This window comes from Sylvia atricapilla, chromosome W (assembly GCF_009819655.1).
Source record: "Sylvia atricapilla isolate bSylAtr1 chromosome W, bSylAtr1.pri, whole genome shotgun sequence".
NCBI lineage: Eukaryota > Metazoa > Chordata > Aves > Passeriformes > Sylviidae > Sylvia > Sylvia atricapilla.
Window position 1 is genome coordinate 14,852,423 of NC_089173.1, and position 13,970 is coordinate 14,866,392.

Consider the following 13,970-nt stretch of genomic DNA (forward strand, 5'->3'; position numbering starts at 1 on the left):
GATACCTGTAAAAGTCCGCCATGTAGATGCCCATGTCTCCAAGAATCAGGCTAATGAGGAGCACCAAAACAATGAGCAAATAGACCAGGCTGCAAAGATAAAGGTGTCAAAGATAAACTTAAATTGAGAACACAAGAACCACATCCCAAACTGATGACCGTGGCTCCAAAGGGTGATCACAACCCTCTCTGCTTGTTTTTGAAGAGCTGGTAAAGCTGAAAATGTTGGGGTTTTTTGTTTGGGTTTTTTTTTTTTTTTTTTTTTTTTTTCTCTCCTATAAAAGGCGCCATTGTAAAGCAAGGATGAAGTTTGGTCTCTGTTGCTCTCAGGCCATCTGTAGTCAAGGCAGATAATTCTCTAGAGAACTCTACAGAAAAGCAAGGATGGTGTTGATGCATGAGGAATATTAGTATGGAACCCTAGTTTTCTGGCCAGACAAGGAAAAGTTGGAAGATTAAGCAGCAATGTTTCCTCCCAGCTCCTCAGACAAGTCCTCCGGCCATGGTGATGAGCACTTACATTAAGAGCAGTAAATGCTCCAGAGAAACAAGGCACCAACTGCTGGGCAACAGGGACACCGAGCTGCCAGATCCTGTTATTTTATGGGATTTTATTTAGAAAACTTCCATTAATTTTAGGCAGTGGAATAGCGCTGGGAGGGAAGGGCTGAAAATAGAGCAAGAGACGTCTGCTGCTGCTTCAGGGTGTTTTGTCTTACTTGAAAGGGCACACATTCTCCTCGGGACAGAGCCTGGAAGATGGTTCCTGCTGCCCATGTTTGGGAAGGAGCAAGGAGTCTTTCTTCAGGATGTGCCTGTCAACACGCAGCACTTGTTTCCCAGAAAACCTCTCCCAGCTGCCTGAGCAGGCATGGACAGCAGCCAGCGCCTTCCCAGACCCCGCACCTCGGCCTACATAAACAACTGTCATGTCTGAAGCCATTCTGGCCCGTGAAGGACAGCTCACTGCAGTTGGCAAACATGAAAATCCTTGTTTATTCCGAGTGCTCCTGACACATTGTGCAGGGCCAAGAGCAGCAGTGGAGAGCTGGGAATGTGCCCGGAGTCAGCACAGGAGCTGGGGAGCCGAGCAGGGCCCTGAGGCTTGAGATCAGCACTGGCGGGGCAGCAGGATTTGTGGAGACACAAAAGCACAAGAACAGAGAAATGGGAGATAAGGATGGACAGACAGCTATAAGGAAAGGAAGAGGCTGGGGGCAGGAGTGGAGGGAATGAGCAAAATGGATGGATAGAGATCAGGGGAAAATCCCGGTGGGATGGAGACAGAGGGATGGAAGGAGAAGGGGTGGGAGCAGGTGAAGTCAGTGCTGCTGGGAGGAAGGGCTACATCTTCTGGAGCTCCTCACTGCCCTGCCTGGGAACAAAGATGCCCTCGGAACAGCCCGTCCGGCTCACAGGTGTCTTCACCCCATCCCCAGAAACAGAAACACATCCTGGTTTCTCTGCCTCAACACACACTTGGGAGAAAAACAATTCCTAAGGTGAGTGGAGATATTTTACTTCTTGCTGATGTTCCCAAGATAATACTGAAAGGAACATTTAATGAAATAAATCTATTTTCTCTTTGTTTTGGCTTTCAGGGTCTGGTCCCAAGATAGAAACAGCTTTATGACAAGTTATCGGTGGTTAAGCCAAGTCTCACCACACACTGTGATCTTGTGCTACAAAATCCATTGAGTATCGAGATTCCCTTCTTTTCCAGTAACAAGCCAATCATGAAACATTAAGCTTTCAACAGAGCATGGGCACAAAATAACATTACAGAAATGAGAGTTGAATTGTGAACAAGTATTGCCCCTCACTTGAGTACACATCAGAAATTCAGTTTATTGTCCTTAAATCTAACTCCCATCAGTGATGTCAGTAACACAAGAGAAACCACATCAAAGCTGCCAAGAGTACAAACGGGTGATGTTTGCCAACAAATTAATCCATCAAAAATAAAATTTTAACCTCAAAGTAGGAATAAACTTTCCAGAAAATGCTGCAACATTTTAGATTCTCTTCCAAATCTTTACTCATTGAAAAAAGAAAAATTAAAATAACTCAGCTAGAAGATAATAAGCTGAAAGGAGGCAGGGATGATGCTGCAGGACCTTGGTCCAGCGAGCAGGCATTATTCCAGGCTCAGTTCCAGGTAGGACTGTGATGGCTGTTCAAGAGCCAACTTCTCCCAGCACCACCCCACTGCAGGGAAACACTAATTTTAAACACTTTTTTGAACTGAACTTCACAGAAGGGTCTATCTCATTTGGTGTACACAGGCACACACACACATAGTACAGTCCAGTCCACACTGCTGGCCAAGAAGGGGTTTGGGTTGGTTTTTTTCAGTCTTGTTATTTTTTCAGTATATAAATAAACCCCTTGTTGAACAACAGACATGTTTTGGAAATCTATTTATGGACCACTGGAACTCAAGTTTACAGTCTGAGTGCTGCTGTTTTGATCCAATAACAAACTTGCTGACTGAGGCTCTGCCGTCCTGGCCCTTGGCACTGGGCTTCTCCACCACTTCTGTGACCCCTGTGTCCCAATCTCCACACAGGGGAAAAACATATATTTTATTAATTTCTTTCCCAATGATGGGATTAAATGGCTCATGCTTTATTGTGAGGATTTAAAAGAATTACAAAGAGATTTCTTATGATGTTCCCAGCCATCGTTGTACCATGGGTTATTGAGCATCAGGACAAAAGGAATGGCCTCAAGTTGCACCAGGGAAGGTTTACATTAGGAATTAGGAAAACGTTTTTCATGGAAATGGTTATGAAGCATTAGAACAGGCTGCCCAGAAAAGTGGTGGAGTCACCATCCCCTGGAAGTGTTCAAAAAGTATGTGGATGTGGCACTTGAGGGCATGATTTAGTGATGAACATGGGGCAGGGGCTGGGTTGATGGTTGGACTCGATGGTCTCAAAGGTCTTTTCAACCATAACAATTCCATGATTCTGTGATTCTCTCCAGCTCCTGCTGCAGGTGTGTCCTGAGCTGCCTCTCCCAACCTCACAGGTGGGATCCAGCACCAGGACAACAGAGAAGCAACACCTTAGAGCAGATCTTATACATTTGATCTTACACATTTCTCAATCCAGTTTCAAGACAACACCACATTTAAAAGGGGATTTTTTTTTTTTCCATTTCCAATTCCAGCCTTCTGGGTTCCAGATAAGTAAAAGCAACTAGAGCTTTAAAGTAGTTGTACTGTATGCCAATGATGATTTTAAAGATGGTTTTAAAGATGCTGCTTCATTCTTAGTGAGAGAAAATCTTTAAATCCCAGAAGCAGCTGCTTTGTGCGGGAAGGTGAAGTCCAAACTCCAGGTGATGCTACTGGTTGTAGCCAGACTTGTAGCCACCAGTTCTCCAGAAGCTTCAGAGTCTCCTGAAGATGCATAAGCTGAAATGTAAGCAGTGAGTGGGAAAAGTGCAGTGCAAGAAATGTTCAGCAAACTCCACTGGCAGCCTGCAGCAGCAAGGTGGAAACCCTCAGGAAGTGATTTTCCTGGGAGGAATGGGCAGCATGAAGAATGCCAAGTGCTGCCAAGACAAATTGACTTGTCACAGGGTGTCCTGTGGACTGAGCTGTGGCCACACTGCCACAATCCATTGCCACTTTTTGGAATTAAGAGTAAAAACTATTGGGGTTTTTAATCTGTCTCACCTAATTTCTCAAATGACCTTGCCTTCTTCACCTGAATCCCTAATGCAGAAGCTCATCCTTGCAAATGAGCTGCAAAATGCTTAGAATTTCTCATCCCACTACAACCTAATTTGTAGGAGTTAAACAGCCCAGCAGCTGAGCCATGGATTTAAATGTCACAGATTCCTGACAGCCCCCTAAGATCATTCTCCACCCCAGCAGGGCTCCCTTCTGAGCAGCCTCAGTCCTGGCCTCCATCACAGTTTTCCTTGCCTTTACTCTAATATTCCAGGAGCTATTTTTTTGTCCCGAGAGGTTTTGTTGGTTTTATTTGTATGAATAAGGCAATTCCACCCCCCCCCCCCCCACATATTAGCTTAAAAATCCAATGTGCAAGTTCTGATGGTGCCACTGTAAATGTGGTCAGAGGGTGGGAAACCTGCAGGCAACAACTCCAGCAATGACCTGGTTTGAGCAGAGCTTTGCCAGGTGTCTCCCAGCAATTCCTGTCTCACTCTTATTTCTCCCTGCCTGGTAGAATGTCTGCTTATTTTTAGGTCTGGGTAATTATTATCACAGAACTCAAAGCACTTCTTTGTTCTGGTTATTTTAAGCAGAGCATTACACAAATGGTACCATCGTTGTCTCTCCCGATGGATTCTGGTCTGGAGGGAACGAGATAGTGGACAAACACAGCAAAACCACCATGAACTTACGGGACCTAAATCAAACACAGGAGACAGGAAAAGTTCACTCTGGACTTGTACTGCTCTTTTTTTTTTATTTTCCAGAAATTTGGCACTGCCCAGATAGACTCCATATGTACTCCATATGACTCTCTCCCTGCTTTTCCTTTGGGAAAGTCCATGGCAATGTCCACATGAATCCTGCACAGCAGCACTGGTTTAATGCGGTGTGGTGGTTTCACATTTGCCAAATTTTGTTTGCCAACTGGGAGATAGGATTTTGGGAGAAAAAGGCAAAACAGGCTCAACTTAAAAGTAAACAGATAGTTTATTAACACACAGTAAGGAAAAAAAAAGAAAAGGAAAAAAAAATAAAATGAAACTTTCAAAACCCTTCTCCTCCCCCCACAAGTGTTCACTTTCCTACAAACAACATAGAGACAAAACCTGTGACATTCAGTCAGTTTCACCATTTAAATATAGTCTTTCATCAGTTCTTCAGGAGAGGAGTCTCTTGTTTACCATGGAATTTTCCCCCACTGACAACCTAGAACAGTCCTCTTGTGGGTCGGAACTCTCACAGAAACAGCCGCCTGGGGAAACCTGCTTCCATGTGGTCTCCTCCCATTAGCAGTTTCCCAAGCTGCTTACGGGTTGTGGAACTCAGGTATCTAGGGTGTCACCTTTTAAAGATAAGCAACTTCAAGGCAAAGGATTCTTCATCTCAAGGAACAGAGATGTCTTCTCACTTCTTTCACTGGTGCAGGAGCTTCTCATCTCTCTCTCTCTGTTCAAGCATCTTATGGGACCACAGGAATCACAAATTCTAATGCAATACAGTCCATCACAAACATCTTTGCTCAAAAATCCACGAATCATCTCCCCAAATGCATATTTTCCATGATTTAAAGGACAATCTACCTATAGAGTTCATTTCCATAGCTCAAACAAGAAAGTCCAGCCAGCAGGCAACTCCATCCTTCCTCTAATTAATCTCTTTCTCACTCTCTCCATCTGACTGTTATGCTGTCTTCTCAATGCTCAATCACTTTGTCTGTCCTCACTCTGGGAAGAGCCAGTGCTCTGGAAGTTCCATCTGCTGGCAGGAAAGAGTTAAAGCTTGTCTAGGCCTGCAGTGGCCATGTGATCTCTACTGGGTAGCAGCCAGGATTTTCAAAAGCCACAGGAATGGGGAAAAATCTCAGGCAGGCAGATCTCAGAGCAGCCTGGCTGATGGAAGGCTCCTGCCCCCACCCCTCGGTCTCATTCAGGGTGGGCCCAGCTTGGAGAGGCTGCAGGCTACTCTCCTCCTGCTGGGGAAAGGGCCCAGACCCATGGCCAGGCTTTGGCCCAGCTCCCCTCCATAGGGGGAGCAGCAGGGTGTTTTACAGCTGCTAAAACCCGATCCAGGCCGGGGGTGAAATGAATGAGATATAAGAAATTCCCATTTTTTGACACAGTCTGTCATTTGTTAAGAAAGTTATGCTGTTTAAAATGTTATGCCAGTTGTAACCTGTCTGTTAAGAAAGTTACGCTGTTTGTACCAAAATTTGTACCCTCAAAACCTTATTCCAAGTTGTATACCCCCTCTAAAACCCCGGGTTCCCTTCCCCTTCCGTCGGGCTAGACTGTCGCCGGTCCCCGCCGGCTCCTCGAACTGCTGGCCCCACCTAATAGGAAAATCCAAGGACTTCCATGGTGCACCGCTCCAAAACCAAAGTGCAGTTGCCGGCAAACAGACCCAAAAGCCGCGACCCAGCACAAAATCCAGATAAAAGGGAGACACTACAACACCGAGAAGACCCTCAGCTACCTAGAGACTGAATTCTGCTTCTGCCGCCTCGCCATGACCACAAAGAGACTGGGAAGAAGTGACGCCCCTAGACCACCCGAGCCCAGTTGAGTTCCTGGGGATTCCCGCGAGGCAGGAACTCCAGACTCTGCTGCAGCGAGAGCAGCAGATTCGTCTGACACCTGATCCTCAGTGGCGACAGGAGCGAGAACGGCGACAGGAGCAGCGACGGCGCAGGCGACCCCTCGAGTTCCCCCTTGAAAGAGCTGACTAATAAAGGCTTTTCAAAGGAGCAGGTCTCCTGGCCCATTTATAACAGGGGGCACATCATCCCCTCTCCCAGCCTGGGATTCACTGGGCCAGGCAGGCCTCCTGTGAAGGCCTGGGCCCGGGCAGGCTGGGCCGTCCTGGCCCCCCCCACCAAAGAGAGAGCCAGGACTGCCTTACCTCCTGTGAAGGCGGAAGGAAGAGAGAGCTCAGGCTTCCTTCTAGCTTTTAAGGCTGTGACCCAGAGGTGTACCCTTGCATGCAATTGGCTATTTTGGTTGTCAGTTCGAAGGAAATCACCAATTGCTCTTAACCATCTGTGTTAAACCAACACATGTGGTCAGACCCCGGCAGCTTAAAATTCGTTTATTTAGAAATGGCTTTTACCACCAGGTGCTCACTGACCCTGGGCTGTATCAGCATCACCAGCCCAAGACCCAGGGCAGGAGGGAACAGGCTCCAGCTCCTACTGAGAGCAACAACCACATTCCTGCTGCTCACGTGTGGGTTTGGAAGACACCTTTTAAAAGCAAGAAAAGGTGAAAGGATGCAAAGGGATCGCCACTCAAGAGCGAGGCTTGGGAAAATCCAGGTTACCAAAAGGGTTATGCAATTTAAACTGGCGGTTACATCACGTCTGGCAGCACACATGGCTGTCTGCAACAGGGCTTGAACCTGGCATAAGGTACCACCTCACAGACCAGATTTTGGAACACAAGCCAAAAATATAGCTGGAACAAAGGACAAAGTCAGAACTTCCCAAAACAAGACCACGATTTGCCCCAGAAACCATAGAAAGTTACGTAAATGAAAAAGCTGATTTGTGAGAACAAAAATAAAAGCTTCTCTCATGGATTATAATGCCATTGTAACTGAATTCATTCAATAACCCAAGGCCTAAAAACTTGTTAAATCCCACACCAACAACACCCAAGTCCAAAGATCCTTGTGCACACAAGTTTTTTCCTACCAGGAGAACCAAACACAAAAGTTAATGTCACCTCCATGCACTAAAGTCCTGGGGAATCAGGATTCTCAAGGGAGCCAAGGGCGCTTAGAGACCCAACTCCCACTCACTTTTATTTACTCTAACACAGACTGCGAAGAGAATAAAGTCCCAGGGGGATTTGGCATTTAGTTCCCTTGGGCTGCTTTGGGAAGTTCAGCCAGCAACACCGGCCTGGCCCCTCTGGTTGGCACAGCTCAGCACAGCTGAGCAGATTCCTAAGTGCCACACTACCAACTTGCTGTTGGAGTTCAAGGAATTAGTTAAGAAAAAATAAGAAACCTTTTCTGTCTTGCTGCAGCAAGGAGGGTTTGAGTTCAGTGTTCCAGCAAAGTTTTTCAATGTCACTAATTTGGTGTCAGACATGCAGTACAGCCAATTCCATCACACCTTGAATACAGTCAAATTCTAACAAGATACTAAAAGGCCACAAATATGTCAGAACTGTATTGCTGCAACATCCAGAGTCTGTTTAGCTACTTTCCTCCTGCAGTGGCCAAAAGCAGATTCCTCTGCGCATTTGTCAAGCATGACAAGTAACATTTCCTTATTTATATCTCCCCAGCTTCTGGCACACAGCAGCAGCACTGCCTAACAAAGCACTGATGACTTTTTAATGTGTTTTAGGTTTACTTTCCATGAAGGCACCTTAAGGATCAATGTTATTAGCACAGCTTAAGGCAAATTCTGCTCTTAACAAATGATACCCAAGCACTGGAGAAGTGTGTGAGGATGAATCCATTCATCCTTTAGCACCTGCCTGTGAAGGACTATTGTGGTGTTACCAAGATTCTAACAGAGAACATCTTATCAACAACACCTGAAGCCCATGTTTATAAGTACCATTTAATAAACTTCACATTTTGTTCCAGTACATGAAAATGGTTTTGTCAGCTGAAACCCCACCTCTTTTCCTACTGAAGCACCGAATTCAGAAGTAAATCTTACTCTTTTTTTTGGCTGAGAAAAAGGTGGGGGGGCACTGAAAGGACTCCCCAGGGAATGGGCACAGCCCCAAGGCTGCCAGACCTCCAGGAGTATTTGGACAGTGCTCCCAGGCACAGGGTGGGATTGTTGGGGTGTCTGTGCAGGGCCAGGAGTTGGACTTGATCCTTGTGGGTTCCTTCCAACTCAGGATATCCCATGATTCCATGAAAAGAAGGGTGACAGTGCATTCTCCTTGAACTCTCCTCCTTCCTGGCTGCTCCCCAACACATTTTGAGTTGCTCATTCAGCATTTCCTGGCCTGTCCAGGCTCCTGACTGCACTGGCAGCATCCAGTTGTTTTGCCCAAGAGCCCAGCTCAGTCTCAAGCCTACCAGATACACAAACTCCTGGGAGTATTCTGGGGGGCTGTGCAGATCAGATGCACTCTCCTTTAGTCAGGATATCTGTGTCCTCACCACAGCCAGAAATGACACATCCCTCTACTCTCTGTTTAGATGCTTCTGTTCATTCTGTAAAAGGCTTACAGAAGATCACTACTGCCAAGTCAAAGTCATTCACAAGTCAGGATATGCCAAAACTCTTCCCCACAGCAATCATGGCCTGCTCAAAGACTGCCTCTCCAAACAGACTCTGCATGCATCCAGAGATTTATTTTCTGTTTCTCTGGGATTTTTCCTTCTTTTTTTTTTTTTTTTCTTTTTTCCTTTTTTTTAAAGTTCTGTGAAAAGTGAAAGCAATGCCCAATGGGATTATTTGCCTGGATTTCAAAACCAAATAAACCCCACGCAGCCAAGACTTTCATTTTCAGGGATTTTAATGCAAGATTTTAACATTTAAAATCTCACTCCATTACCAGCCAAAAAAAGAGACATTTGCTCATGGGATGGCAGTGAGCCTTTCTACACTGTACTTCCATGCACATGGAACATAAGATCCCCAGCAGCTCGGCAAAGGAGAAGTTAAAACCCAAAAGTCCCAGGAAGTTCTGGCAGCACTGGAGCTGGTACTAGCAGAGGCACCAAACCTCCCTGCCTACTTTTTGTAGACAACCCAAGAGCCTGAACACAGAAGAACAGTGAATGCAACTGAAGCTTCCAACTGCTGGATGCCGGGAGGTGTCCCAGGTCTGGAGAGGTGTCAGACTGACACTTTTCCCCTCTCACAAGGAAGGTTTGACTAGAGACATAGAGAGTGCCTGACTCCTCTTCATTCTGCTCACACTGGGCTCCAGGCCCAGGACAGCAGCCGTCTCCCCTCCCTTCATGTGATCTCTGCAAACAACCCCACCAAGAGCTGTGTTTGATTAGGGATGAGCTTTGCATGGGAAGCAGCCTGAGTATCTGGGAAGTCTCTGGGCACTGCCTGGCAGCAGCTCCAAGGTCCTACGTCCTGACCCCTCCAACATCCAAAGCCTCCCCATCCTTATGCAAGGGCCATGCACAGGCTGCTCCCAACCCTCACCTCATCCAGCCACGTCTGGGCAGGATTATCCAGGAGAGATGGTCAGGGAAACACAGCTTCTTACCAGGACCATGGACACTCAACCTGCATAAATTAGTGTTGTGGTTTGAAAACAAACCAAGTGAGAGGCTCTAAGTCAGAAATAAAATTTAATGAGAAGAAAATGAATAAAATAAAATAAATGCAACAATACAAAAAGAAAAAACCACTGACGGAGTCAGAATACAACCTGATCAGGGTGATGGAAGCAGTCCAGACGAGGTGGTCTTCCTGAAGTAGTGATCTCATAGAAAGGTCTGGTAGCTCCATTCCTCTAGAAATCCAGTGGGTGAAGACTGCTTCTACTGTCCCAAATCCCAGCTTATATCCAGGTGAGAATGCTTGGCTCCTCCCCGTGGGCGGAGCATCTCACAATGGGATGATGAGTCATACAGGAGGTCCTTGATGGCCCATTAAAGAGAGATAGCTCCTGGAGGGAGTTATCTATGAGTCATGCACAAGGCATTGATGGGTCATTAACTGAAGATGGTGATAGAATACATCCTAAACTACAACCCAGGACAATCAGGGATATGGAAAGAGACCTGCTCCACCAACTCCAAAGGCCTGTCCCTGAGCATGGATTTACCACTTAGAATCACAGACACAAAATACCCTGAGTTGGAAGGGACCCTCAGGGATCATTGAGTCCAACTCCTGGCCCTGCACAGGACATGCCAACAATCCCATACTGTGCCTGAGAGTGCTGTCCAAGCAGTTCTGGAGCTCTGGGTCTGTGGCCCTTTCCTGGGGCACTGTTCTAGTGTCTGACCACCCTCTGGATGAGGAATCTTTTTATAACATCGAGTCTGAACCTTCCCTGACACAGCTCCAGCTGCTCCCTGGGGTTCTGTCCCTGGTCAAAGAGCAAAGGTCAGTGCCAGGCTATGCCTTGGCCGGGTTCCATGGAGCTCTGAGCCGAGAATCTCCTTCAGTCACACAGCAGTGCGGCTTTGGGGCCCCAGCCCAGCTCACAGCTGATGTGGGGATTCTTGTGCCATTACAAGTGTAATAAGTGATCAGCCAAATTTCATCAATATGCCATTTCATTGAGAAATACTGCAAAATAGAAATTTGAAAAAGCCACAAGCAATGGACAGCATTGAGCCCGGGATCAGTGCTGGGTGAAGCTTAGAACCGGCAGCGTGCCGAATCCTCCCCCGTTCACAAAGTCTGCTTCTGCAGGGCCAACTTATATACAGTTTTTCGGCCAGAAAGAAGGTTGCCTCATCCCATTGTCCACTCAGTCGTTGTTTCATATTCATATTTCTTTTTTTCCTGTCTCCCGGTCTGATGAATAGCTTTCCGGGCAGGGCTGGACATCTGATTGCATTTACGGGAACCCGGTATTGGCATGCACACCCAGGTGGATGTAGATAAGATTTTCATCAGGTGTTGATCACCGGGTCATTGACAGTCCCATCTTCGGAGAGGACCCATCTCCTGGTGGAGACACCCTTCTTTCTGTTGTAAATGTGTTGCTTCCTCTGTTCCCCGGAAGAGACTGCAGTTTCACAATTTATTTGGTGGCTTTAAAATTATTTGATACCATATATTTCTATAAAATACGAATTAATTCTCCAACATTTATAACAACAAGCAAAGGGAAGAAATGACCCAGGGAAAGCAGGACTGCCTCTCTCAGCAGCAGTAAGGACTGAAAGCAGGGATCAAACCATGGCCTTGGGCCATTCCTGCCACAGGCTTTTGCTTCACTCAGTAGCAGGAAGGACTTGCTGTCCTGGGTTTCAGTGTAGGATGTGCACAGAGTATTTATTCTATCACCATCTTCATGAACTGTTGAATCCAGGTGGGGCAGTGTTTTCCCAGGCCCCCTCCCTCTGGGGTGCCTTCTGTTAATGGCCCATCAATGCCTTGTGCATGACTCATAGGTAACTCCCTCCAGGAGCTCTCACTCTTTAATGGGCCATCAAGGACCTCCTGTATGACTCATCATCCCAGTGTGAGATGCTCCACCCACGGGGAGGAGCCAAGCATTCTCACCTGGATATAAGCTGGGATTTGGGACAGTACAGGCAGCCCTTACCCACTGGATTCCCAGAGACCAGAGCTACCAGACCTTTCTATGGGATCATTGCTTCAGGAAGACCACCTCGTCTGGACTGTGTCTACCACCCTAACTAACAGAGTGTCAGGTTGTATTCTGACCTTGTCAGGGGTCTTCTGTACTATTGCTTTTTATTTTATTTTACCTTCTTTCTATTAAATTGTATTTCTGACTTGGAGTCTCTCACTGGTTTTGCTTTCAAACCACTACACTTACAAATGCAAATATTCACATATCAGAATGAATTTTTTTAATTTTTTAATGACTACTGAAGTTATCCAGAACAAACATATCTTGCAAAATCAAGCTTGCAGACCTAGGCTTCCTCTTACTTTCCTTTAGGTGAAAGATGTAAAGAAACATTGATGTATGGCAAACCATAGCTTTAACCACCACTGACACTGCCCACAAACTACTGCAGCACCTGGAATTATCATCATCCAAACGAAAACACCACCATTACAATACTAAATAAATTGACCCTTGGCAATTTTCTAAGTCAGTCTTGTGGCATTTGACTTTTATAAGCCTGAAAACTGCTCGTCTGGTCCAAAAGCAACAGAGAGCAAGCTTCCTACTGCAGAATACAGGCTCCATTATCTCAGTTATGTGCTGACAAAGCATAACCAGCAACAGAATATGAACTCTTCATTTATTACACACAGTTGTTTTCTGCAGCAGACATGGAGCTTGGCAGGCTGAGTTTCCCTGGAAGTCTCCATGTGCCTTGTCGCAACACCCAAACTCGGTGCTAGGTTAAACAAACAGATCCACTCCTCCCAAAGCTCAGTACCAAACTAACAAGTACTGAACAGCACAGGGCTGAGAGTGGCCAGGCATGGGAGTATTCTCACCCATCAGTCAGCTGTTCTACATATTCCTGGGATCTCGATAGCATCAGCATCTCACTGGACTCTCTTACCTGAGTCACAAAACAGGGAAATGGGAACTTTTGCTATATGGAAGAAAAAAAAAAGTCCTTAAGTCCAAGCTACCTCTGTCACAGACTCCTTGAACAATTTTCCCTTCACCTCTCAGAGCTCCCTTTCCTGAGCTGTTAGTCATCAGGTATGGGTTTACACAAGACAGAGAGTAAGACAGATTTAATTAGCATAGCTAGTGCGATAACCAGGATGCCACGGCATGAACAAACAGAGCTCTGAGATTACAAGAAGATAGGATTAAATCTGTTTATGGGAAGAGGAGAGATTCAATCAACCCCCTATGAGAAAGATGTTGTAAAATGTGTGAGTTTGTATGATCTTCTAACCTAATTACTGTAGTGGAAATTAACCTTCTTGAAATGGTATATAAGCTTTTGGAAAACCTGAGTAAAATCAAATTCTGATCACCGAATCAGTCTTCCCGTCTCTCCTCAATCACCAATAATCCGGAATATTTTTTTTTTTTCTAATCACTGCTTATTTACTTTGAGGGATCATTTCTGGCTGATTCTACAAAAAGTAATTAATATGCCACAGCCCAGCCCCAAAGACAGGCTTTGCACATGGACTGTAAAGCAATTTACCACACAGAAAATTGATCTCCAACAAGATAGTGAGGCTCAGTATCACAAGAGGCAGACAACTCTCTGACACATGATATATTCCTAAATACTCAAACATTTACCATGTGGCTGAGAAAAGCAGGGGAAAGACCCTGAAGGTGCTGCTGGTCACCTGAGTGCTTGCTCTGGAAGCTTTAAAAAGTTCTGATAGTCTGGACCCCACCCCCATTGTCAGGTTCTGTTTTTTTCAGCCAGCCTTTTTCTGAAAGCCAGAATTATTTCTCCTTTATCTTCAGCTTCATGGAGATCTCAGGACAGGTCTGTGCAATCCTGGCAGCAGCTCCACCCTGTAAGAACTGACACAAGCAGCCAGGTCCCACCTCAGTGCCCCTGAGGCTTCACCCTCCACATCAGGCCAGCACTCCAATAGTATTTCCAGGGAAGCAGCCTGAGATAACAACACACAGGGCTGCAGTTTGGGAGGTTTATTGAAACAGCTGCTCCTGTAATTATTTTTCAGAAGCTGTGGATTT

The 13,970-nt window shown here is 45.9% G+C and overlaps 1 long non-coding RNA gene and 1 pseudogene across 1 annotated transcript in view; both read left to right on the forward strand.

Moving 5' to 3' along the window:
• LOC136373472 (uncharacterized) overlaps window positions 1–13,970 on the forward strand; it is a 427,927-nt gene that overhangs the window by 113,770 nt on the left and 300,187 nt on the right. The window lies entirely within an intron of this gene.
• LOC136373419 (sodium/hydrogen exchanger 2-like) overlaps window positions 1–13,970 on the forward strand; it is a 53,182-nt pseudogene that overhangs the window by 973 nt on the left and 38,239 nt on the right.